The sequence below is a fragment of the Aethalodelphis obliquidens genome, unplaced genomic scaffold, assembly GCF_003676395.1.
Source record: "Aethalodelphis obliquidens isolate GAN/ISIS:26980383/991018 unplaced genomic scaffold, ASM367639v1 scaffold8, whole genome shotgun sequence".
Classification (NCBI taxonomy): domain Eukaryota; kingdom Metazoa; phylum Chordata; class Mammalia; order Artiodactyla; family Delphinidae; genus Aethalodelphis; species Aethalodelphis obliquidens.
In genome coordinates this window covers 28,539,660-28,563,649 of record NW_020837952.1, presented here as the reverse complement: position 1 = coordinate 28,563,649, position 23,990 = coordinate 28,539,660, and the positions used below count along the sequence as shown (strand labels likewise).

Genomic DNA, 23,990 nt, shown 5'->3' with positions numbered 1-23,990 from the left:
CCGGGTTCAGCAGTGATGGTGTTGTGTAGTGAACCAGAGCGAAGCTCCTTCCTGGAGACTGAAGGAACCTCAGATGGAAGCACAGGGTGAGCTCATCTACAGATTTACCATTGGGTGCCTAGAAGTTCCATGGTTCACGAGGAAAATGTGTGCCAGTTGTCAATTTGACTCCATCCCCGATGACATTAAGACCTGATTTCTGTGCTAGGCCTTCAACACTCTGAGTTAAATAGATATGACTCTTCTTCTCACTCAGTAAACATGAGTTGAGGACATTTGCCTTGAGGGAGCCAGAATCCTTAATTTTTGCATGAAGTGCGTTATAGAATAACAGAGCAGCTCTGCGCTGAAATTGTGCAAAGGTGAGAGAAAAGCAGCGCTGCAGCTAGTGAGTCACATATGGAATCTTTTCCTGATGGATTCAGTCACGATTTTTAAATTTGTTTTTAAACCCCACTATTCTTGGCATTATTCTAATATGCACTGTTCTAAGAAGCTGCGAAGGTCAAATTCTAGTTTCTTACTGTACATCATTTGTCATCATAAAAGAACAGCTTAAAACTGAGTCAGCAGGATCTGTTAATTTCAGTGAAATTGAAGAATTAAACTCCATGTCATGAAAATGGAGTTTTAGGAAATATTTTATCCCCTTTATTTTGTCCTCATCTTGATGTATAATCAGCTGCATTTAAGTTTGGGGTTTATTTATTGAAACAAAGCAGATATAAGGCACATGATTTAATCTATAAACAATTTCAGTTTGGCCTATTTGTCATTCAAGGTGTGTGCTCAATTTAGAATGGCTTCTGCTCACTCAACTCTCTCTCACGTGCTCAGTGATTAAATATTTAGATTTACAGCAAGCTCTTGACACCACCATAAAAAAGGCCACATTTAAAAGAGCTGCAAAGTGCCATAAAGACCTCAGAAAATCAAATATAATCTTGAGAAACACTGCCATTATACGGGAAGACAGTATAGTGTATATTTTTATTTTGTTTTGTTGTGCTGATTATGTATACTGAGTTCTCATAAATGAAAAGAAGTCATATGTTCTAAAAAAATATCTGTCAAAGTAGCCTAGGTTTATATGCATCACATTGTTTAACAACGGGTTCAATTTGAATTTTGATATAAAGAATTAATAGAAAATTGGGGCCATTTGGGGAGTTAGTCCATGGCAAGTTTTTCTAGTTGCAAGGAAGCATTTAATTTATACACTTTTATTCTAATAAAAGATGCTAGTAGAGGAAAATAAAATACCAAACATCAGTAAATGTGATATTAGCAAATATAATTTCTATCATTCACATATAAAACAGATGGTATGTAAGAATTAATATATTTGAACATCAGCCCACTTAGAAATATTATCTAGATTTATTAATTTTTACAGTGCTTTCTTCACATGGGTCAGCTGGAAAGTCTAAATAGTTGCTATACATTAAAAATATAATGTTAGCTGCAGATAATTTTTAGAATCAACTCAATCTTTTACACCAGTTTAGGTTCCCCTGTTACTTCCTTTCATAAAATCCTGTTTAGCTCCTTCATTTTATTTGTTAAATTATAATAATTGACTAATTAATTGTGTAATTTTTGTTGTAGTGCCTTTCCTGTTACGTTCTGGACTCCTTGAGAGCTGAGACTATGTTTCTTGTTCACTATGCTAAACTTAATATTTAGTCCAGCACTTAAAACATAGATCTGTTCAAAAAAGATGTTCTTAATGGATAAAGGACTGAATGACTGGCACCAGTGCTGGGCAAACTATGGCTCAACTCCAGCCCACTGCCTGCTTTTCACCGCCTGCAAGTTAAGAAGGTTTTTTCCATTTTAAAATAAATCTACTTTTCAAATGGTTATATAAGTGCCTAAACAGTAACCTCAGTTTTGCCTGTTGGCCCATAAACTCTACAATATTTACTATCCGGCCCTAGGAGAAGAAAGTTTTCTGACCCTGATCTGGACCAGCGCCGTTCACTAGAACTGTTGTGATGATGGGAATGCTCCATAGGATAGCCACGGACCACAGGTGGCTGGTGAGCACATGAAATTTGTCTGGTGTGAGCACGGAACTGAATTTTTAATTTTATTTCATTTCATTTTAACTGATTTAAATAATCCCACGTGGCTAGCAGCTAGTGTGTTAGATGGCAGCAGACCTAGAGATACAAAAGAATAAACCTCATGTGAATACAGCAAATAATTACTCAGAGATCAAGTATATCTGCAGAAAAATATAAAAATATGCACTAATCTAGCAGTTTAGTTAGTCTTTCTGGCAAAAAAAAACATAGAATATAAAAATAAACTAAACTATCTACCGCTAGTGCATTAAAACAACCAATGTTATGACAATACTTTTAAAAAGCACAAAGGTAAATATTAATTCATTTAATTTGATAGTTACACAGAAGCTCATTTAAAATAAGTGGTGGGTCTTCATCCTATGAACTGCAGTTGAGAAAAGAGCTCTTTTAGATAAGGAAGATAATGTTAATGTTCTATGAACAAATAAATGAAGAATATTGCTTTAATGAAGATTTTAAAGTTTTTCTTTGCTTTATTGAAGGACACACCACTTATCTGCAAAGAAATTCTTGAAATACATAGAATTCTATTAAAGCAAAACGTTCTATAGAACAGTAGGAAGACATTAGAGCCCATAAACAAGTAAAATCAACGATATAATCTGATGGTATCCTCAAATAGCATTAAAGTAGGTATTAAGGTGGATTGAGGGCTTCCCTAGTGGCACAATGGTTAAGAATCTGCCTGCCAATGCAGCGGACACAGGTTCGATCCCTGGTCTGGGAAGATCCCACATGCCGCAGAGCAACTAAGACCATGCGCCACAACTACTGAGCCTGCGCTCCAGAGCTCGTTAGCCACAACTACTGAGCCCATGTGCTGCAACTACTGAAGTCCATGTGCCTAGAGCCTGTGCTCCACAACCAGAGAAGCCACCGCAATGAGAAGCACGTGCACTGCAATGAAGAGTAGCCCCCGCCTGCTGCAACTAGAGAAAGCCTGCCCGCAGCAATGAAGACCCAACACAGCCAAAAGTAAAATAAATAAACTTATTAAAAAAATGGATTGAGAAGTAAAGATTCAAATTGCAACGTGAAGTTTACAACACCCACATTAATAAATGATTTCACGTCTTTAAGTTGAGAAGCTCTTAAAAGGAAATCTGAATTTTGTGCTATTTAGCATTGAAATTGTTTGCTGCTGTTATTTATAACACTTGAAGTTAAAATAAAAATTGGAGTAATCTCCTTTTCTTGCTTACGCTGTTTCTGACATGTCTATGTATGAAATAATATCTCCCTGAGTAAAACTACTTTGGCTGCCCTCTTATTTCAAATGATTTTATCATTAGGAAAAATCTGAAATCACAGTGGACAAATAATCCCTTAATGCTTTTCCTGGCTAGCAAGTAATTTGTCAAAACAATCCAATTTCCAAATGGCATACAAAACCAATAAGATACTGAGCCAATACATCTGTTCCTCTCTGTATTTAGAGTATGGACAAGTGCCTTTCATTTTGGGTGGAAAATCCTGATTTTGGATTCTTTAACATGACAATTTAGCTCTAGTAACAAAATATCATTTATCATTTCTCTCTGATAAAACTTTAGAATTTTTTAAAAGTCGTGTTTTATTGAGATACAAGTCACATGCAATAATATTCACCCTTTTAAGTGCAGTTCAATAAATTTTGACACACACGCAAGTTGTGTGTTCACCACCCAAATTAACATATGGGACATTTTCATCACCCCAGAAAGTTCCCTTATGCCCCTTTGTAGGCAATTCTTCCCTTCACCCACAGCCCAGTGGCAACCAGTGACTGATCTGTTTTCTGTTTCTACAGTTTTGACTTTTCTAGAATGTTGTATAAATGACATATAAATACAGCAAGTACAGCAGGTGTCTAGCTTATTTTGCTTAGCCACTTACTGTAATGCTTTTGAAATTCATCCATGTTGTTGCTGGTATCAGCAGTTCATTGCTAGCTGTTGCTGAGAAGTATTCCATTGTATGAATGTACCACAATATTTTTATCTATTCTGCTGTTGATGGATTTTTGACTACTATGGATAAAGCAACAATTAACATTTGCTGTATGGACCTCTGTTTTCATTTCTCCTAGGAAAACATCTATGGAATTGTTGGGTCATATGGTATGTTTAACTTTATAAAAATCTGTTCTCCAAAATAACCGTATCATTTGCATCTCCATCAGCAATCTTTAAAGCTCGGGTTGTTCTACATTGTCTCCAACAGTTAGTATTATCAATCCTTTTAATTTTAGCCATTCTAATGGGTGTGTAGTGATTATCTCCTTTTAATTCATCTTTTCCTGTTGATTAATCATGTTGAATAGTTTTACATGTGTTCACTGCTGTTTGCATATCTTCTTTGGTGAAATATTTGTGCAAATCTTTTGCCTCTCTTTTTGCTGAGTTTTTGTTTTAATATTTACATACTCTGCCAATAAGCTCTTTATCAGGAACGTGCTTTGCAACTATTTCTTACCAATCTGTATTCTGCTTTTCATTTTCTTAAGTGTCTTTTCAAGAGCAGACATTTAAAATTTGATGAAGACCAATTTGTCAGATTTTTTGCTTATGGTTTATGTTTTTTTGTGTCCTAAGGAACCGTTCCTTAACTAAAATATTTTCTCCTACATTCTATTCTAGGTTTTTAGTTTTCTCTTACATTTAGATCTAAAATCCATTTCAAGTAACCTTTTGTATGTGATACGTGGTAAGGGTTGAGATTTTTTTTTTTCATTTTGATACCTAATTATTTGTTAGCACCACTTGTTGAAATGAGTGTTTTTCCCCTTGAATAGCTTTGACACCTCTGTTGAGAATCAACCACCTATATATATGTGGGCCTATTTCTTAACTCATTAGTTTGTTCCATTCACCTATTTAACTGTCTTTAAACAAATATCACACTCTTGATTACTATAATTTTATAGTAAGCCTTATAAAATTTTACATTTTAAATATATAAAGGAATACTGATATCCTTCATAAACCTAAGTACTCCTGAAATAGTTGTTTATCATATAGTGTAGGTGGAGGCTTACACTGATTTGGGGAGATATCATTCCTCTAAATATGGAAGAATTGCTATTCATAGTTGTTATTTTAGGTGGTCTGTTTTCCTGTGTTCTATAGGTAGAGGGTATACTGAACCCAGGGAATCCACAGATAGAATTCAGGGCATCCATGATCGTGGATCTTGGAGAAAACCTATTTCTTTATTTTCACTAACCTCTGATTGAAATTCAGTGTTTCCTTCTATTATAAACGTGGACAAAAAAACCTCAATATGACTGGCAGTACCTGAAGCTCTTGCCAATAAGAAGGTGCAGATATTTTCATGTCACATTACAGCTATGGCCGATATCTTCAAATATTGCTCACATCTATTGTTACTTCAAAATCATAGTAGTTTTTATTATTTATTTTAAAATATTTATTTATTTGTTTGTTTTTGGCTGTGTTGGGTCTTAGTTGCGGCACGAGGGATCATTCATTACCGCACGCAGGCTCTTCATTCCGGCGTGTGGGCTTCTCTCTAGTTGTGGTGACTGAGTGGGCTCCAGAGCATGTGGGCTCTGTAGTTACAGCACGTGGGCTCTGTAGTTATGGCACGTAGGCTCTCTAGTTGTGGCATGTGGGCTTAGTTGCCCTGTGGCACGTGGAATCTTAGTTCCCTGACCAGGGATCGAACCCACGTCCCCTGCATTGGAAGGCAGATTCTTAACCACTGGACAACCGGGGAAGTCCCCATAGTAGTTTTTAGAACTGCTATTTGATCTTGTTATTTAATGAGTAATAAACACACATATTACTAAATTATCATTTTTAAAAGCTCTGTTGTTAACTATCTCTATATGATTTGCTTCCTTTGTCAAATTATGTATTTTACTATATGTTAAAAAACATTGCTTGAGAAGGGGCCCAAGGGGTCTCTGGCACAGAAATGGTTTAGCTCTGCCCTCTGTACTCCCATTTCATAGACTTACTGCTTAGGCTGTCCTCCAGCCTGAGAGGTCCATTCAGAGCGTCTTTTATGCTTCAGTTTAGAACACTGCAATATTACAAGCTTTGGGTTATTTCATCTTATACCATATAGAATTATGATATATAACATATTTTATATTATAAAGGTTCAATAAACTTTAATTAAACATGTGAGACTGAACAATGCTCCATGTCAGAATCTGGAGATTCAGTGGTGTTTCTCACGGTTCCTGCCTTTGAGTCATTTCGGCCCAGAATTGCAGGCAGATAAGGAAGTAGGCCTGGTAACGTACTGTTCATGTGCTCTCCACATGGCAGCCACCTAGATGATGTTCTTACTCCTCGCCTGGGTGGCGGTGGAAGTGTGGGCAGAATATCAGCCACTGCTTCTCACAGGAATTGACACATATGAGGAAACCTAGAGAACAAGAAAGCATTAACCAGAATGGGAAGAGACTCACACAGAGGAAACCTGTGCAAGCATGAAACTTACCTCTGCCTGCAGCCTTGGGGCAGAGGAATGGCCAACGGGGGAAATATGCATGGCCTGCCTTCCAACTCCCCCGGACGTGTCCAGAAGACAATCCTTCTCAGCATGCAGAAGTCAAGCGGCTTCCCACTCTTGATGAGAATATTCAGCTTGCATTTACTATTTTATCCCGGCAGGCGAAAGTTCTTTCTCTCAGGCTCCCTCTTCCCCCCACAGAAGTTACTAGGTGCAAAGCCCTTGGCTGACGCAGCCCTTCCAGAAGGGCCCCTCCCCACTTCTTGTGCCTTCCTCAGCGCCTCTTCCACCCAAGAGCTCTCTCAGTGTGCATCCTTGGCTTCAGTCGGTTCCTTCCCTCCTGGACTAGTGAGTGGTACCTGAGAGCGTGCTTAGATACCATGGTACAAATGGGAGGGACACCTGTGGACAGACTCACCATCCCAGTTTCTCCTTCAACACTTCAGCCCACGGGACCCAGTCTAGAGGGGTAGGGGTCTTCTCCCACCTGGATTAATTATGAAGAGACATTCCCTCAAGCCTTTCTTCAGCCGGCCAGCAGCAGGGGCTGCTCAGCTAGTGAGGGACCAACTGACTCTCCAGCACTGTTGGCAGCTGGGACAGAGCCTTTCCTGCCTGTGTCTGCTGGGGCACTGGGACCATTCCTTTGTGATGGGCTCTGTTTTTCACTTTGTTTACCAGGGTCTAAATGGAGCAAATTCCACCCACACATCTTGGTAAGATAGGGGTGTAGATGAAAAATCTTTATATTTTTGAGGGTTTCTGTTTACTTGAGGAAATTGCTTCATCTTGCTCAGTTATCCCTATGGGAAACAGGCTGCCTATCTTTGAGGGGTTCCTGCTTCCAGTTGCTGAAGTGATATACTTTCTGAGGAAGAGGAAGGTGCTCTTTCTTGCTCTCTGTAGGAGAGGGTTTTTTTTTGTTGTTTCTTTTCTTTTTGAAGGACATTTTAAATTATGACCATAAAATTTCATGGCTTCACTTACTGGGCATTATTCGATTCTCTCAGAGGATAGGCTAGTTTCCTTCCCCCGCAGGATCAGTGTATTCATTTCCTTCCTTTCCTCGCCAGCATGCTCTGAACGCTTTCACTGCTAGGCACAGGGCAAACAGTAAAAATGATAGATTTCCTGCCCTTCTAGGTCAAAGAGAGGAATACAAACATTTTAAAATTAAGCGCGATAAATGTCACAGTCATCTGTGCGGAGTACCACTGGGGCATAATAAAAGAAGAGTATTTAAATGTGGGGGCAGGCTCATAAATACTGAAGGAGAACACAGGAATGTGTTGGCAGGAAGAGAAAGGGATGCTAGCCTTCCTGGAAGAATGATCGGTGAGAGCAAAGTCCAGATGGAGGCAACACTTGAGATGCCGTGGGAGTTGCAGCAAGTCTGGATCATTTGAAACTGGGGTTAGATGGAGTGCAGAGAAAGACTATACGAATGAACTAGGCAAGGGAAGCATCATGGAAGATTTGGACGCCCTGTTTAAGAGTTTGGATTTTCCTGTCAGAAAACTGGAAAGCCATAGAAGAGTTATAAGCAGGGGTAGGAGACTCATGCCAAGGAAACCAAAGGGCAGTTATGAGGCTCTGAACTTAGTAGCAGTGGGACTGGAGAGGAGAGGCAGTGAGGAGAAAGGCAGGAGGTTGAATGAACATGACTTAATGTTCCAATGGATTGGGAGGTTATAGTGGTTATAACCTATAAGCAAGAGCGTCGTATATATATCTAGTGGTATTTGTATATGTATATATGTATATATATATATAAACTATAACCACTAGGGTGGTTATAGTTTTCAGCTGAAAGTTTACTTCACTGAAAAGGAGTATTAGAGGAAGAGTAGGTTTGACCGGAAGTTTAATTTTAGACATGTTGATTTTGAAGTGCTGGTGGAATGCCCATGGGAGTGGCAGTGTCCATCAGGCAGATGAATAAACAGGTCTAGAGCTCAGGAGAGAGAGGCAGCCTAGAGAGGTAGCCTAGAAATTCAGATCTGAGCATCATCAGATACAGGTCCTTTTGGAAGCCAGGACCATGTCCCATGGAAAGTGTGTAGAATGAAAAAGGCCCAAGGACAGAGCCTTCAATGGAAAAGACTAATAGTTAAAGCACAAATAGAGAAGAGGCTTCAAAGAAGGCAGAGAGAGAACAGATAGTGGAAGGAGAACAGTCTAGGAGCAGTGGCTCTTTTGGCTTCTGGGAAGCAACTCTTGGGGGTCAGATGTTCTCTCCATCTCCCTGAATCTTATGGCCTTCCTGTTTCTCTGTATTGGCTTTATCTCTTCTCTCTAATGACCTCTTTCTCTGCTCATTCAGTTTCTGACCCTCATAACTTTGGCTTCACATGGTCAAACACTGCCCCTAGAATCTCTTTATATACCATGACTTTTCAACTTCCACCCCATACTTTTGTCTATTTCAAACTCCTGAGAAAGGGAGAATCTGATAGGTCTAACCTTTCTTCAGGTCACATCAAGGATCTAGGTTGCCTTGACCAGGTGTGTACTCATGCCCCCATCACCTGCGGTCCTGAGAGTCTTGGGTATAAAACATGGCTGTCTGTGTTCACCCCTTTGACAGGAGATATGGGCAAAGAGAAAAAAAATGTGGTTACTTAGGCTGAATGATATCTGTAGTTTTAGAAAGTTTATGGAAGGGGTTCCTCAACAATGGCAGACACGGTAGTATAGTCAAGAAAGTATCCTGTGGATCTGGTGATGTGGTTGCCAGTTGCTGGGATTGGGGGAGGGATCTAGTTGCTGTGAGTTGGCAGTGAATGAGGGAAGGAACTGTAGACATAGAGCTGTGGCTTCCCCTTAATCAGGATCTTTACCTCAAACTTTATAATATAAAGGAAGGGCGGTGATGTTGATACAGGACAGAGTCTAGTGGTGGTTGTCCTTTCTTTTCCTTCTCAAACATATGATTATTATTTAGTTATTTGCCCTTGTTCTGTACTAGAGCAGTAGGTTTGGACCTATGAACACAGATAACAGAACTAGCCTTAGAAAAAGGAGAAGGGATCCCTTTGAATAAGACCGTGGAAGGGAGGGAAGGAGAAGTGATGTGGGTAAATTGTAGGAAAGGTAAGAGGTTGGCAAAGGGCACTGAAGTCCACTCCGCAAAGTCTTTCCCCCTTCACTCCCTTCACTCCTTCACTTCTCTCCTCCCTAAGAGTTAACTGATAATTGAATGATCCTGCAGATTCTGAGATAACCTAAACAGATCCCATAGAGAATCCAAAGTAGGGTAACTGTCCTGGTCCTTTAAGACTGAGCAGGCTCTGCTGTTGAGGGCAGCACACCAAGGAAAGCCAGGCTGCTAGTAGGCTTCCTTTATGGTATAGCTTTCTTTGGAATGATCTGTAATGCTGATCTATTAGCAGGGGTTTCTGTCAGCCCTACCAGCATTCTGGGGCAGCCCACTCAGTCTGCATTCTGCCCCTCAACCTAGCGATGGCCATGGTGTCATGGGTTACTTATAAAATATCATAGAACTCATTGACTCTCATTATATAAACTCTCTCATTATGTAAATAAAGGAACTGAGACCTGAAGAGGTGAAGTGACTTGCCCAGGGTCACATACTTGGTGGCAAAACCAGGAAGAGAACATAGGCTTCCCAACTCAAGGCTCAATGTTATTATTATTACTGTTTCAGTGTGATCATTTTCCCACTAACTGCTTAATATCCTGCCAATATCCATTATGTGCTCAATGAGAGTCCTGGTTTTTCCTGAGAAGGTGATATTTCAGATGGGTTGTGAAACGTGAGCAGAGCTCACCAGGCAAAAAGTTAAGGCAAAGGGTTTGACTTGGGCTCGTGTGCAATATCTACTGCCTGAGATGAGGTAATTATCACGCACAGAGACAGAAAGTGACAATTGGAAGCCTCTCATGGCCTCTGTTTGAAATACCAAAAGCTTGGACTACATGCCTTCACCTGGGCATCCTTCCTGAGTGGACAAAACACGTGCACCACCCATCATCTTGTCCGCTCATGCTCTTACATGTAACCTACTGTGTTCTTCCCCCTTCTCACTCATTCTCCCATTGTTGTGGTCCTTTCCACCGAGGGCTTCTGGAAATCCTTATTTAGAGAAAACCAACGACCCTATACTATCACCTTATTCACCAAACACCTACCACCCTGAAGCTTGGTTAACTCTCAAGGAACCACTTGCCAATCTCTCCAGTGCCGGATGCTTATTTTCTCACATCACATGGACCGTGAGGAGAGGCTGGGAGGCTGAGTGGAGGAGAGAGAGGTTAGCCTTCCCCCTGGTCCCCACTCCCTGTCTCATCGTAAATTCTCCACTGTTGAATAAAAGAAGCTGGATGTTAGCTGGCTATAGCAGTTGCCATCATTTGTCTTCTAAGAAATTCCCAAGAAGATTTAGCATTTGTCTGTTGTCAACTAATGTTATTTTCCTAGATAATCTCTCTGAATGACATTTTTTTCAATACTTTTCTCTTTCTAGATATTCTTCCTCAGTAACCCCTTGAACGGTCATGATTTAAACAACCATTAATAGATCTTCAGCTCAAAGTTTCCTATGGGTTCCAGGTTGCATATTGGATATCTTCAACATGTGGGTATTATCAGACACAGCATATCCAAAATTGAACAATAAGCAACCCCTTAGACCTTTGTTCCTTCTTAGACTTTCTTCCGCAGTAAATGGCTGTGCTACTTAGCTAGTCACCCAGGCTAGAAACTTGAGGGGAGGTGAAGGGTGAGTATCCTAGACTTCATTCTGTCTCACCTACAATATAGGATCAGTAACCAAGTCATGATAATTTTACCTCCTTGATTTAACTTTTTTCTTTTCCATTTCTACTTCTGCTGCCCTAATCAAGGCATTATCTCTTTTTTAGGTTTTTGAAATGGGGTCCTAACTGCTGCCCTAGACTTCAGCTTGATTCTACTCCAATCCATCCTGTAGGTATATAGTCAGAGCGATTTTTCTAAACTAGAACTATAATCACATCACTCTCTTCCTAAACTCCCTCAATGAACCTTTTATGCCTTGAGAGGAAATGTATCTCTTTGGCATGTCATTCACGGCTTCCAGGCCTAGGACCCTGTCAACCTGTCTGGTCTTATCTCCATACTCACCATTCACATTAAACAACTTTCAAGCCCCTAATGGAGTCATGCTCTCTCATGTTTTTGCAATAATTGTTGCTTGTCCTTATTGAGACGTTACTATATACAAGGATCTCTATTACTTGATCTCTTTCTGCTCATAACTGCACGTGGTTACCGTTTTTCCCCCGGTTGGCAGATGGAAAAACTGAAGCACAAATAAGTTAACTAACCTAACTAAGGTCACACAGCTAGCGAGGGACACAACTGGGATTTGAACTCTGATCAGTCTCTCTCTAGAACCCATTCTTTTAACCACTATTTACAGCACTATCACTCTGTCCCTCCTCCTGGAAGACCCTTCTTTCTTCCTTCACTTAGCTTACCTCATACTTATCCCACGGCCATTTATTCTGGCTTCTGCTTCCATCAAAATTCTGAAAAATCTTTCACAAAAAATGTCAATGACGGACTTCAGTGGGAATTTTCCCGTTCTCTTCTTACTGGATCTTTCAAATGCTTCCAACCATTGGTTACTCCATAGGCCTTGAGATATCCTCTTCCTTGATTCACATGATGATCTGCTCCTGGTCCTTCTGCTTTATCTCTGGATGTGCTTTCGCAGCCGCCTTTGTTGTTCACACTTCTCTACAGAAACTTCATATTGGAGTTTTAGTTTCTCCATTCTTTTCTCCTTAGGCTTTTTGCACTGAGTGATCTCATCCATGTTCTAGCTTCAATTTCCATCTATACGTTGATAACTTCTACATTTGTATCCATGCTTTCCCTTTGTTCTACAGACCCTTTTAGACCCGTGTTTCTTTAATATTCCTTGAATTTCTCAAAAGTATCCTGCACTCAACATATCTGAAATGGAATTTTTAGTTTTCTCCCCAATATTGCTCTTCAGTGTGCTTTAGCACCACCTTCCACCTAGTGAAACAATCTAGAAACTTTTATAGCCCATCAACCAAAGGGCACTAAGAACAAAACTGTAGTCCGAACTAGATTTATTTCGCTGACCGCAGCCGGGGGGCATGCACTCCAGGAGAATGGGGGGTTGTCTCAGTAAGAGAGAGTTGTTAGGAACTTCTTATAGGATTTGGGCTTGTAATGCATGGTTGTAGGAAGGATTTAAAAACATGAGGTCCAGTTTTGAATTGGAGGTTGTCAAAAAGCTAGGGAAATTCAATAACTGGTCTTACTTATTCTTTTTTTAACATAGAAGGCAGGAGGATTAAAGTGGGTTGAGAGTAGTCACTGCTATGAAGCTGGAATTACATGTTAGCCAGAAGAGAGATGTTCAGAATGGGCTTGTCTGTCTTGTTCCAGACATGTCACTGAGTGGCCTTCTCTGAATATTGTCTATAATTATCATTTATTTTGAGTTTTAGTACCTCCCAGTTTTAGTCAGATGATTTTGGAAAAAGTGATTTTAACTCTCAGCTTTAATTTTCCAATATAAAAAAATAAAGCAAATATCTATTACTATTTGGAGCAGAAAATTCAAGAACACTTTACTTATGATTTTAGTTGTACACATATTTCCCTTCATTTTAATAATGAAACTCTTTTTAGGTGTCTCAGAAAAAAACAAATATTTTTCCTGCCATTTGCAAAAACAGTTCCATCTGACTGGTAGATTATGAGACCTGTCCTTTAGGGGCAGGACAACCAAGAAATCATCAATTACTTGAAGTTTATAGGATTATGCATCCACCAATATCTTGACTGTCTCAAGAGGAAACCAAATCATTAAGACCAACACAGAAGACCCTCAAATAATCAAGAAGTAAGACAGCATCTAAGCAGTTAGGCTAAGCAGTTAGACTCTGAAGCCAGATGCCTGAATGTGAATCTTGACTTTACCATTCCCATGCCTCCTCCAACTCGGAGCAAGTTGCTGGACCTTTCTGTATTTCAATTTTCCCTTCAGTAAAGCAGCAGAAATAATACAGTCCCTTCCTCTTAGGATTGCTATAAAGATTATAAAGTAAGTTAATAAATACAAAGTGCTTAGAACAGCACCTAGCATAGAGTAGGCACTCAATAAATATTTAGTTGGCATTATTATTATAATCCATCATGTCATTTGGAGTTTAAAAAACCTTTTAAAATTTGAGTAGTTGCCAAGGACACTCTGTATAATGGTACGTAGGTATATAAGAGAAATATAAAGTTGGAGTAACCTCTAAAATTTTAAAAACAGATCTGGCTACTCAAGGAGACTCCTTCAGAGAGCTCTCAGATGCCAACACACTTGAGAACAGTGAATCTGGAATTATGTTAACATATTGGAAGCTTCCATGGAGGCTGCAATGGTGAAAGAGCAATTTGAATAGTAGACTTCCAAAACTGTCAAAGAAATTGATGATGTATCCCTACGTGCCAGAAAGGGGCTTATGCAACACCTTTGGACTGCATATAAGAGGAACTACTTGGGGGGTTTCATGAAATCTGTAACTGAAGTGGCTCCTTCTTCTCTTCCTGTCAAGCTGGCCATTTTGACATCTATTAACTAATACATGTAAGTGGGGTAAAATTTGTTTTGATTATGACATCTGTTTAAATTGGCCTTCTGTGGCTGCTCATAATTTCAGTTAAACTATGTGCTTTTAGCATTTACTAGACTGGAGGTGGATTCTTTGGGGAAGACAAAAACAGAGGTTACAAGAAAGATTAAATTGTAGGTTATTATTATTTTTTAAATAATCAAATGGGGCACATAGAAAAGTTCTTTGTATTTATTCTTTTCTTTTTTTTTTTTTTTTTGCGGTACACGGGCCTCTCACTGTTGTGGCCTCTCCCATTGTGGAGCACAGGCTCCGGAGGCACAGACTCAGCGACCATAGCTCACGGGCTCAGCCGCTCCGCGGCATGTGGGATCTTCCCGGACCGGGGCACGAACCTGTGTCCCCTGCATCGGCAGGCGGACTCTCAACCACTGCGCCACCAGGGAAGCCCTGTATTTATTCTTATATTTGGTGAATGGTCATTTGTGCAGTTTTGGAGGGTATCTTTGAATTTAATTTATTGGCACACTTATGTAGACCTCAGTTATCTGAACTGATTTCTGTCTAGTCATTAGTAGATTGCTTGCCTATGTTTCCTTATATTTTATGTACAAATATCTAGGCAGGAGCCTATTCAGGGTTTGCAGTTCATTGTTATTGAAGCTGTCTGTGGATTCTATGTTTAACCATCAATGATTTCCCAAGCTGGCAGCTTTTATGAAAAGAACTAAATCCAAATTTGGCCCTGGATTGAAAAAAGCAGAGTTCCTAAATAGTTAATGTGTATAATACACTTAATAGTATTATCAACCTTTAACTAGTAATTATCCTTCTGGGAATGTAGTCATACAGTGTAAATGATTGAAGAAGAGAATGTCATATGCTCAAATGTATTCACAACAGTCTTAGGAACAATAGCAAGAGGTTGGAAGGTCCAACAATAAAATAATGGGTAAATAGAGTATATGTCATTAGGATGGACTCTTAAGTCATTAAAAATGATCACGATGAAGGCAGTATAGAATTATGGGGAAATGTTTCTTACATAATATTAAGTAAAAGAGGCAGAATATAAATGGTATGTTGATTGTTAAGGCAGATATAAACAATAAATGCATTTGGACCGACTGAAAATAACTACTTGGTGGTGGGAATGTGAGTAACTTAACTATACTTTCTTCATTTTTTTTTTAAACCAAAAGAGAGAAAGTAAAGAGTTTCAAATAGCATGATCATATTATTCGAGAGCCAAATTCCTCATTTATTTTTCATGGATTTGTAAAAATGACAGCTTGTATGTTAACTCAATTTGAGGTTTAGCCCAGGAACCTGATTTGTTTGCCTCAATAGATTCACTGTATCTCGATTTTTAAAATAAATTCTATGAAAATTCCAATGCCAACTGGTCTGCTATCTTTATTAATATGAAAAGATCGCATGGGTGAAAGATACCATAATCAGAGATAAACAGAAAAAGATAAACAGAAAAAAAAAGATAAACGGAATAAAATGTGGAGCATCTACCAAAAGATATGAAGGCCTTTTGAAGAGTTGTTCCTAATTCATATATATGTTAGAGTTTTATGGTAAATATACAGATAATACAGAACATTTTCACATTCTTAAATTTTACTTATAAACTAAATCTTTTACATTATATTGAAAAGACATAGCCTTAGTCAGTTGTGAGAAATGGCTGCAAAAAACCCCACAATTCAATCCCCAAATTTATTAACAAGTCCTGTTGCAGTAATGCCTGTTAAAAAATGTCAGCTGAAGGCAGAAGGAATTTGTGAAATTCTGGTCTCCTTTGTATTTATTCTTCGGCAGTGACTGAAGAGAGGGAGGTCTAATATTCTTAGGTACAGACCTCTCGAGCATGAGGCAAGATGTGGTCCATTTAGGGCAGGGCTGTGAGTGAGCACCCTCGGGATTTGCATGCTCCCTAACCTGGGAATGCAGCAGATACTAAGGGGCCTGGCAGGGCCTTCTGTGTTCTTGGGCATAAAACTCTCTCAGAGGAGCCTTAAAGAGGCTGTCTTCTCAAATGTTAAGCACTTGGGGGTCTCTTAAAATACCTATTCTGACTGAGTAGGTTTGGGGTAGGGACTGAGATTCTGCATTTTTAACAAGTTCTCAGGTGATGCTGATGCTGTTGGTCTGCAGAGTGCAATTTTGCGTAATACAACTCTAAGCTCAGCTTACTTGAGGAAAAAAAGGTGATGCAGGGAATCTCCTGCTTAATCTTTGCTTCCCATATTATTTCTACGACTGGAAGCTAATCTTTGGACAAGGAAGCATGCCACTGGCGTGGACTTCAATGTAAAAAGAAGTGTTATTACATACTGGAATAATTTCTTACAATTTTAGCTTATCACTCTGGTGTCCAGAAAGATCAGTACTGGTAACTAAGAAATATACTCTATAACTCATATGTTGAAGTTTTAAGCATTGCTATATGCCCACCAGCTTTTTGGAATGTCATTGTCCTAACATTATGCTGTGTGGTCATCTATTTAGTTCGCTGTTTTTACAATTCTCTTTGGAATTTTCAAATTTCATTTACAGGCCTCTTTATAAAACCCCCTCTCTGATTCTTCTGGGGTGGCCCTTGTATATATGATATATAAAATGTCAAAGTAGTTGGTATTTAATAATTGGCAATTATCTTTAGGTTTATTTTTAGTAATTATCTTAAGATTTATTTTAAATTTTTATTTATTTTTTATTTTACTTATTTATTTATTTTGGCTGTGTTGGGTCTTCATTGCTGTGCGTGGGCTTTGTCTAGTTGCAGCGAGCGGGGGCTACTCTTTGTTGCAGTGTGCGGGCTTCTCATTGTGGTGGCTTCTCTTCGTTGCAGAGCACGGGCTCTAGGCACATGGGCTTCAGTAGTTGTGGCTCGCGGGCTCTAGAGCGCAGGCTCAGTAGTTGTGGCGCACGGGCTTAGTTGCTCCACGGCATGTGGGATCTTCCCGGACCAGGGCTCGAACCTGAGTCCCCTGCATTGGCAGGTGGATTCTTAACCACTGTGCCACCAGGGAAGTCCCAAGATATATTTTAAAATTAAAATTAATATCATGGGCAGGAAGCTTCTTGGTTTTCACTGATCTTCCCAAGTAAGTTAAAACTAAGCACTATCTGGCATATATATACAATAGCATATATATACAATGGAATATTACTCAGCCATAAAAAGGAACGAAATTGAGTTATTTGTAATGAGGTGGATGGACCTAGACTAGAGTCTGTCATACAGAGTAAAGTAAATCAGAAAGAGAAAAACAAATACCAGATGCTAACACACATATATGGAATCTAAAAAAACGGTACTGATGAACCTAGTGTCAGGGCAGGAATACATACACAGGCATAGAGAATGGACTTGAGGACACGGGGTGGGGAAGGGGAAGCTGGGACGAAGTGAGAGAGTAGCATTGACATGTATGCACTACCAAATGTAAAATGGATGGCTAGTGGGAAGCTGCTGCATAGCACAGGGAGATCAGCTCGGTGCTTTGTGACCACCTAGACGAGTGGGATAGGGAGGGTGGGAGGGAGACGCAAGAGGGAGGGGATATGGGGATATATGTATACATATAGCTGATTCACTTTGTTGTACAGCAGAAACTAACACAACATTGTAAAGCAATTATACTCCAATAAAGATATAAAAACAAAACAAAACAAACTAACCACTATCATTGGTGTTCAATTCTTTCAAAAGTGGCCTCGGGCTGCCACTTTTAACTTTAAATTGCAAAGTTCTGATTTTAACTTAGCATATACTTACAAGACAATAAAAGCCAAGTATGAATCTATTATCCAAAGTAGTAAAAACAAAATACATTATTTGGAATGTCAATGGGATTCTTATCATTGAATCTTTTTTTCTTAAGTCTATGACAGTGAGCTGAAAGATCTCTTAAATGTGTTTCCTGTAACAGATTTTTATAGAAAATACATTTACATGGTTATTTGTTTAGTTTTGAATATAGTACTATACACCTTAATTCTTTGGCCCACCAAAGTCTGGAGATCACAGGGTTAGACAAAAGGAAAGAACAAAAAGGAAGTCTGTAAGCAGACACTGGGCACTGAAATCATTATGCTTTCAAGATAATAATTAAACCCTAGAGTGAATGAAAAATGGGTGAACTGTTCTCAAGTATTACTGCTTGCTCCTTGGGTGTATATTACTGTTTTGATACTAACAATCTATATCCCTAATACACGCTATTGAATTAATTTGTTGTTCTGAGAATTGAGGTTAAGTGTGAAAACACCAGTTTATAGATGTTCAATAAAGTTTTGTTGGACTTTATATGTCTTACTTGATCAGAAACACATATACTCTGTTTCTGGAAAAGTCAGAGAGATTTCGTCTTCTGTTTCCTAGATGGCATTTCTATTTTGGCCCTGACAAACAGCTATCCTACCCTTCTTATGCATTTGCATCTTGTAGACAGTTTAGAATCTAAAAATCAAGACATAAATTAAATGTGTATTTGATGTAACTCCACCAGGCTACTATGACCTTCAGAAGCTCTGTAACACTGCTTTATTTATTAACTAAAAAAAGCTCCAAGAGATATAAAGTTTTAATTTTCATAATAATAGAACAGTAAGGAGATATTGGTTGAATTTACTATTGTTTCATTAATCTTAAAGGTAGGAGGTATGCTATTAACAGCAGCAATTTTAATGAAATCCTTTCTTCTCTAAGCATCTGCAACCAATTTATTAGAATGAAAACACATTACCAAGAATCTCATTAACAAAAGCGTATATTAAAACTGCGCTAGAGGGCTTCCCTGGTGGCGCAGTGGTTGAGAGTCCACCTGCCGATGCAGGGGTCACGGGTTCGTGCCACGGTCCGGGAAGATCCCACATGCCGCAGAGCGGCTAGGCCCGTGAGCCATGGCCGCTGAGCCTGCGCATCCAGAGCCTGTGCTCTGCAATGGGAGAGACCACAACAGTGAGAAGCCCGCGTACCGCAAAACAAAAACAAAAACAAAAAAAAAAAAACTGCGCTACAGATCTAAAATATGAAGCATACTTTTAAAAATTCAGATCTGTTTATTTTCAAGAGAAACGGACAGTATTTGCTATTAATTAGAGAAAAGTTATCCAAGAAAATCATTTACCTTGCAAAAGCTTTCAGTTCTTACACTGTAAATGCCGATCCTCAAAACTACTAAATATCACTCTTCAGTACAGTAAAACCTGCTGTGAAGGGATGACTTCCCAAACATAGTATAAGCTGGTGACATGAATGTAAATGTGGAGCCTTTAAAGGCATTGTTTACATACATAAAAAGATGGTCAACATCCTATACATTAAAAGTGAACCCTCTCCTTTGCCTTCAATTTTATTTTTAGTTCCTTTCCTTTTGGATTAAAGTGGAAATAGAGCACTAACATTTTTTCTTTATGATTAAAAAATCTGTCCCTTATGCCTTTATTCACAGAGCTTTACCTGCACAGTTATATTGTCTACTAAAATTGGAAATAGTCTGAAGTCACCAGAGCACCAGAGATGTCTGTTGTCATAATCAAATGGATCTGGAATTGTTTTATCTTTCCTTGAAACACATTATTTGAGTATAGTTTACTCGATGGAAAACCACCATCAACTAATTTTCTTAAAAGAGTTGTGGCAGTATTAGAAGAGTGGATTCTTTCCTGAGAGGGCAGCTAACTCTGAATACATGTGCATTTAGTTCAACATGATTAACTGATGCACACCAAACCCCATGTTGACTAAATGGAAAGCAATGTGTTGAATTTCAGGTTGGAATTTCCATACTGCCTCTATTTTTCTAAAATCCAACATGTTCAATCATAACTGTCTGAGTACAAATTAAAGGCTTTTCCTCCCATGAATTTTAAATACACGCTACTCTGTTCTGTGCTGAAATGTGTTAACTCTCTTATTCTGGATTGTTCATTGGAAAATTCTGATAAAAACAGTACAATTAAAAAAAAAAGGTCTTTCATTGAAAAAACATCTGCAAACTTAATGAGGAAATCCACTGAGATAAATACATCAACTAATAAATTCCCATACATGTAGCCAGTAGTATCACTGGCCAAGTACAAATCATCTGGGAAGGTCTGGAGACTTTCAGTTCCTTTGGTCACACGTTAACCAGAGCACATAACAGATTATTTCTTAAACAGTCCTCTCCTCCACGAAAACAAGCCATTCTACTGACCACATTTAGAAATAACCCAAAGGAAACTATAATTAAGGGGAAGAATGGGACAGAAGTCAACAATCTAGGACATAGTTCATGGTAAAGCATTGTGTGTTTATGTAGACACTTTCTTCTTCTCCTCCCAAATGTCATTATCTAACGCTTAACTCTTCCATATGCCTCTCATATGTGTCTCAATGACTAGATTATGAACTCCTGAAGATTAGGAACTATCAACAGCTTTTAAATCTTTCTCCCCAACCTTAAGTGTTATAGTCGCATAGTTGCGAACTAACAAGATAGTAGGTAACTGAATTACATTTAACATCCACAAAGTACTTTTATTGAGATGTAGGAAATTAATAGAGGATTAATTACAGATTCAATATAACAGTTATATGATTATTTATGTTTTATTTTTCTTCTTTCGGCAATTTTAGCATATTGCATTTCTTTGAGAAAAATTTCCTTTTTACACAAATGTTCAAATTTATCAGTATAAAGCTGTTCATAATATTCTTATTACCGTTCTAATTTTTGTAGGATCTATAGTGATGTTCCCTTTTATATTCCTTAGTTATTTAACTGTTTTATTTTTTTTTAAATGATTACTCTTTCAGAGTTGTGTCAATTTCATTAGTTATCTAAGAACCAACTTTTAGAGGTGTTAATTATCTCTCTGTGTGTTTTCCTTCCACTAACTACTAATCTTTTGATTTTCGGTCTTTTTCTTTGCTATTACGTGTTCACAGCTAATATTTCCTTATATCATGGTTTAGCTCATCTTACAAGTTTTGATGTCTAATTTGTAATGAAAATTACAATGATCTGTAATGAAAAATTATAATTCAATTCAATTATTTTCATTATTATTCAAAATATTTTCTGATTTCCACTTTCTTCTTTGACTCGAAAGGTATTTAGATGTATAATTCTTAAATTTAAAGCATATGGGACCTTATCAAAATACCAATGGCATTTTTCACAGAACTTGGACAAATAATTCTAAAATTTGTATGAAAACACAAAAGTCCCTGAAAAGCCAAAACAGTCTCAAGAAAGAACAACAAAGCTGGGGGTATCATGCTCCCTGATTCCAAATACTACAAAGCTACAGTAATCAAAACAGTATGGTGCTGGCACAAAAACAGACACACAGATCAGTGGAACAGAATAGACAGTCCAGAAATGAACCCACACTTTTATGGGTAATTAATCTCCAACAAAGGAGGCAAGAATATACAATGAGGAAAAGGCAGTCTCTTCAACAAACAGTGTTGGGAAAACTGGACAGTTATATGCAAAAGAATCAAAGGGGACTACTCTCTCAAACCATGCACAAAAATAAATTCAAAATGGATTAAAGACTTAAATGTAAAACCTGAAACCATAACACTTCTAGAAGAAAACATAGGAAGTAAGCTCTTTGACACTGATCTTAGCAATAATTCATGGATATGTCTCCTTGGGCAAAGGAAACAAAAAAAAAAGCAAAAATAGACAAATGGGACTACATCAAATGGAAAGGCTTTTGCACAGCAAAGGAAACTAACAACAAAATGAAAAGGTTACCTACTGAATGGGAGAAGATATATGCAAATGATACATCTAATAAGGGGTTAATATCCAAAATATACAAAGAACTCATACAACTCAACATCAAAAAAACCCCCAACAACCCAATCAAAAACGAGCAGAGGATCTGAATAGACATTTTTCCAAAGAAGGCATACAGATGGTCAAAAGGCACACGAAAAGATGCTCAACATCACCAATGAGCAAGGAAATGCAAATCAAAACCATAATGAGATATCACCTCACACCTGTCAGAAATGGCTATCAACAAAAAGAACACAACAAATGCTGGAGAGGGTGTGGAGGAATGGGAACCCTCGTGCACTGTTGGTGGGGATGTAAATTGGCACAGCCACTATGGAGAACAGATGGACATTCCTTAAAAAACTAAAAATAGAACTTCATATGATAAAGCAATTCTACTCTTGGGTATTTATCTGAAGAAAACAAAAACACTAATTTGAAAAGATAAATGCACCCCTGTGTTCACTGCAGCATTATTTACAATAGCCAAGATATACAAGATATGGAAGCAACCTAAGTGCTCCTCAGTAGATGAATGAGATGAATGGAAAGATGTGACACACACACACAATGGAATATTACTCAGCCATAAAAAAATAACACAATTTTCCCATTTGCAACAACATGGATAGACTTGGCGGATATTATGTTAAGTGAAGTAAGTCAGACAGAGAAAGACAAATACTGAATGATTTCACTTATATGTGGAATCTAAAAAGCAAAACAAATGAATAAGCATAACTAGACAGAAACAGACTCATAGATACAGACAACAAACAGGTGGTTGCCAGAGGGGAGTGGGTCAGGGACAAGGAGGGAGAGAAATAGGTGAGGGAGATTAAGAGGTACAAAATTCCAGCTGCAAAACAAAAGAGTCATGGGTATGAAATGTACAGTGTGGTTGGCAAGGGTGGGGGGGTGGGGAAGGGATGAACTGGGAGTTTGGGGTTAGCAGATGCAAACTATTATATATAGAATGGATAAACAACAAGGTCCTACTGTATAGCACAGGGAACTATATTCAATATCATGTGATAAACCATGATGGAAGAGAATATATTGATAAAAAAAGAAATATATATATATATATGACTGAATCGCTTTGCTGTATAGCAGAAATTAACACAACATTGTACATCAACTATACTTCAATTAAAAAAATAACTGTGCATTATCTTGTATGGTGACAGATAATAACTGGAGCCATCATGGTGATCATCTTGAAATGTACAGAAATATCAAATCACTATGTTGTGTAACAGGAACTAACATAGTGTTAACTGTAGGTAAATTATACTTTAAAAACAAATAAAAACAAACAAACTCATGGAAAAAGAGATCAGGTTTGTGGTTACAAGAGGAGGGGGTGGGGTGAGGGGGAATTGGATGAAGGCAGTCAAAAGGTACAAACTCCCAGTTATAAGATAAATAAGTAACAGGGAACATAGTGCACAACGTAAATATAATTAACATTGCTATATGTTATATATGAAAGTTTTTAAGAGAGTAAATCTTGAAAGTTCTTATCATGAGGAAAGTGTTTTTTTCTTTCTTTAATTTTGTATCTACATGAGGTGATGGATGTTCACTAAACTTATTGTGATAAACATTTCATGATGTATGTAAGTCAAATCATTACGCTGTACACCTTAAACAGTACTGTATGTCAGTTATATCTCAATGAAACTGGAAGGAAAAAAATAGAGCATATGGAAATTTCATATATTTATTTATATATGTACTATTCATATACATATATGTGTATACACACACACACATATATATGGAATGGAATACTACTCAACCGTCAAAAAGAATGACATTTTGCCATTTGCAACAAAATGGATAGACTTGGTGGGTATTATGCTTAGTGAAATAAGTCAGACAGAGAAAGACATATACTATATGTTATCACTTATATGTAGAATCTAAAAAATGAAACAAACTAGTGAATATTTGTTCACTAGTTTATATTTTGTTTAGAATAACAAAAAAGAAACAGACTCACAGATATAGAAAACAAGCT

The 23,990-nt window shown here is 38.1% G+C and overlaps 1 protein-coding gene across 1 annotated transcript in view; it reads right to left on the bottom strand.

The window, feature by feature from the left end:
* Nucleotides 1-6,206: 6,206 nt before the first annotated feature.
* Nucleotides 6,207-23,990, bottom strand: part of METTL25 (methyltransferase like 25) — a 124,507-nt gene continuing 106,723 nt past the window's right edge. Inside the window, exon 13 of the mRNA XM_027107116.1 lies at nucleotides 6,207-6,470. The gene's annotated coding sequence lies outside the window, so the exon portion shown is untranslated. The remainder of the gene's footprint in view (nucleotides 6,471-23,990) is intronic.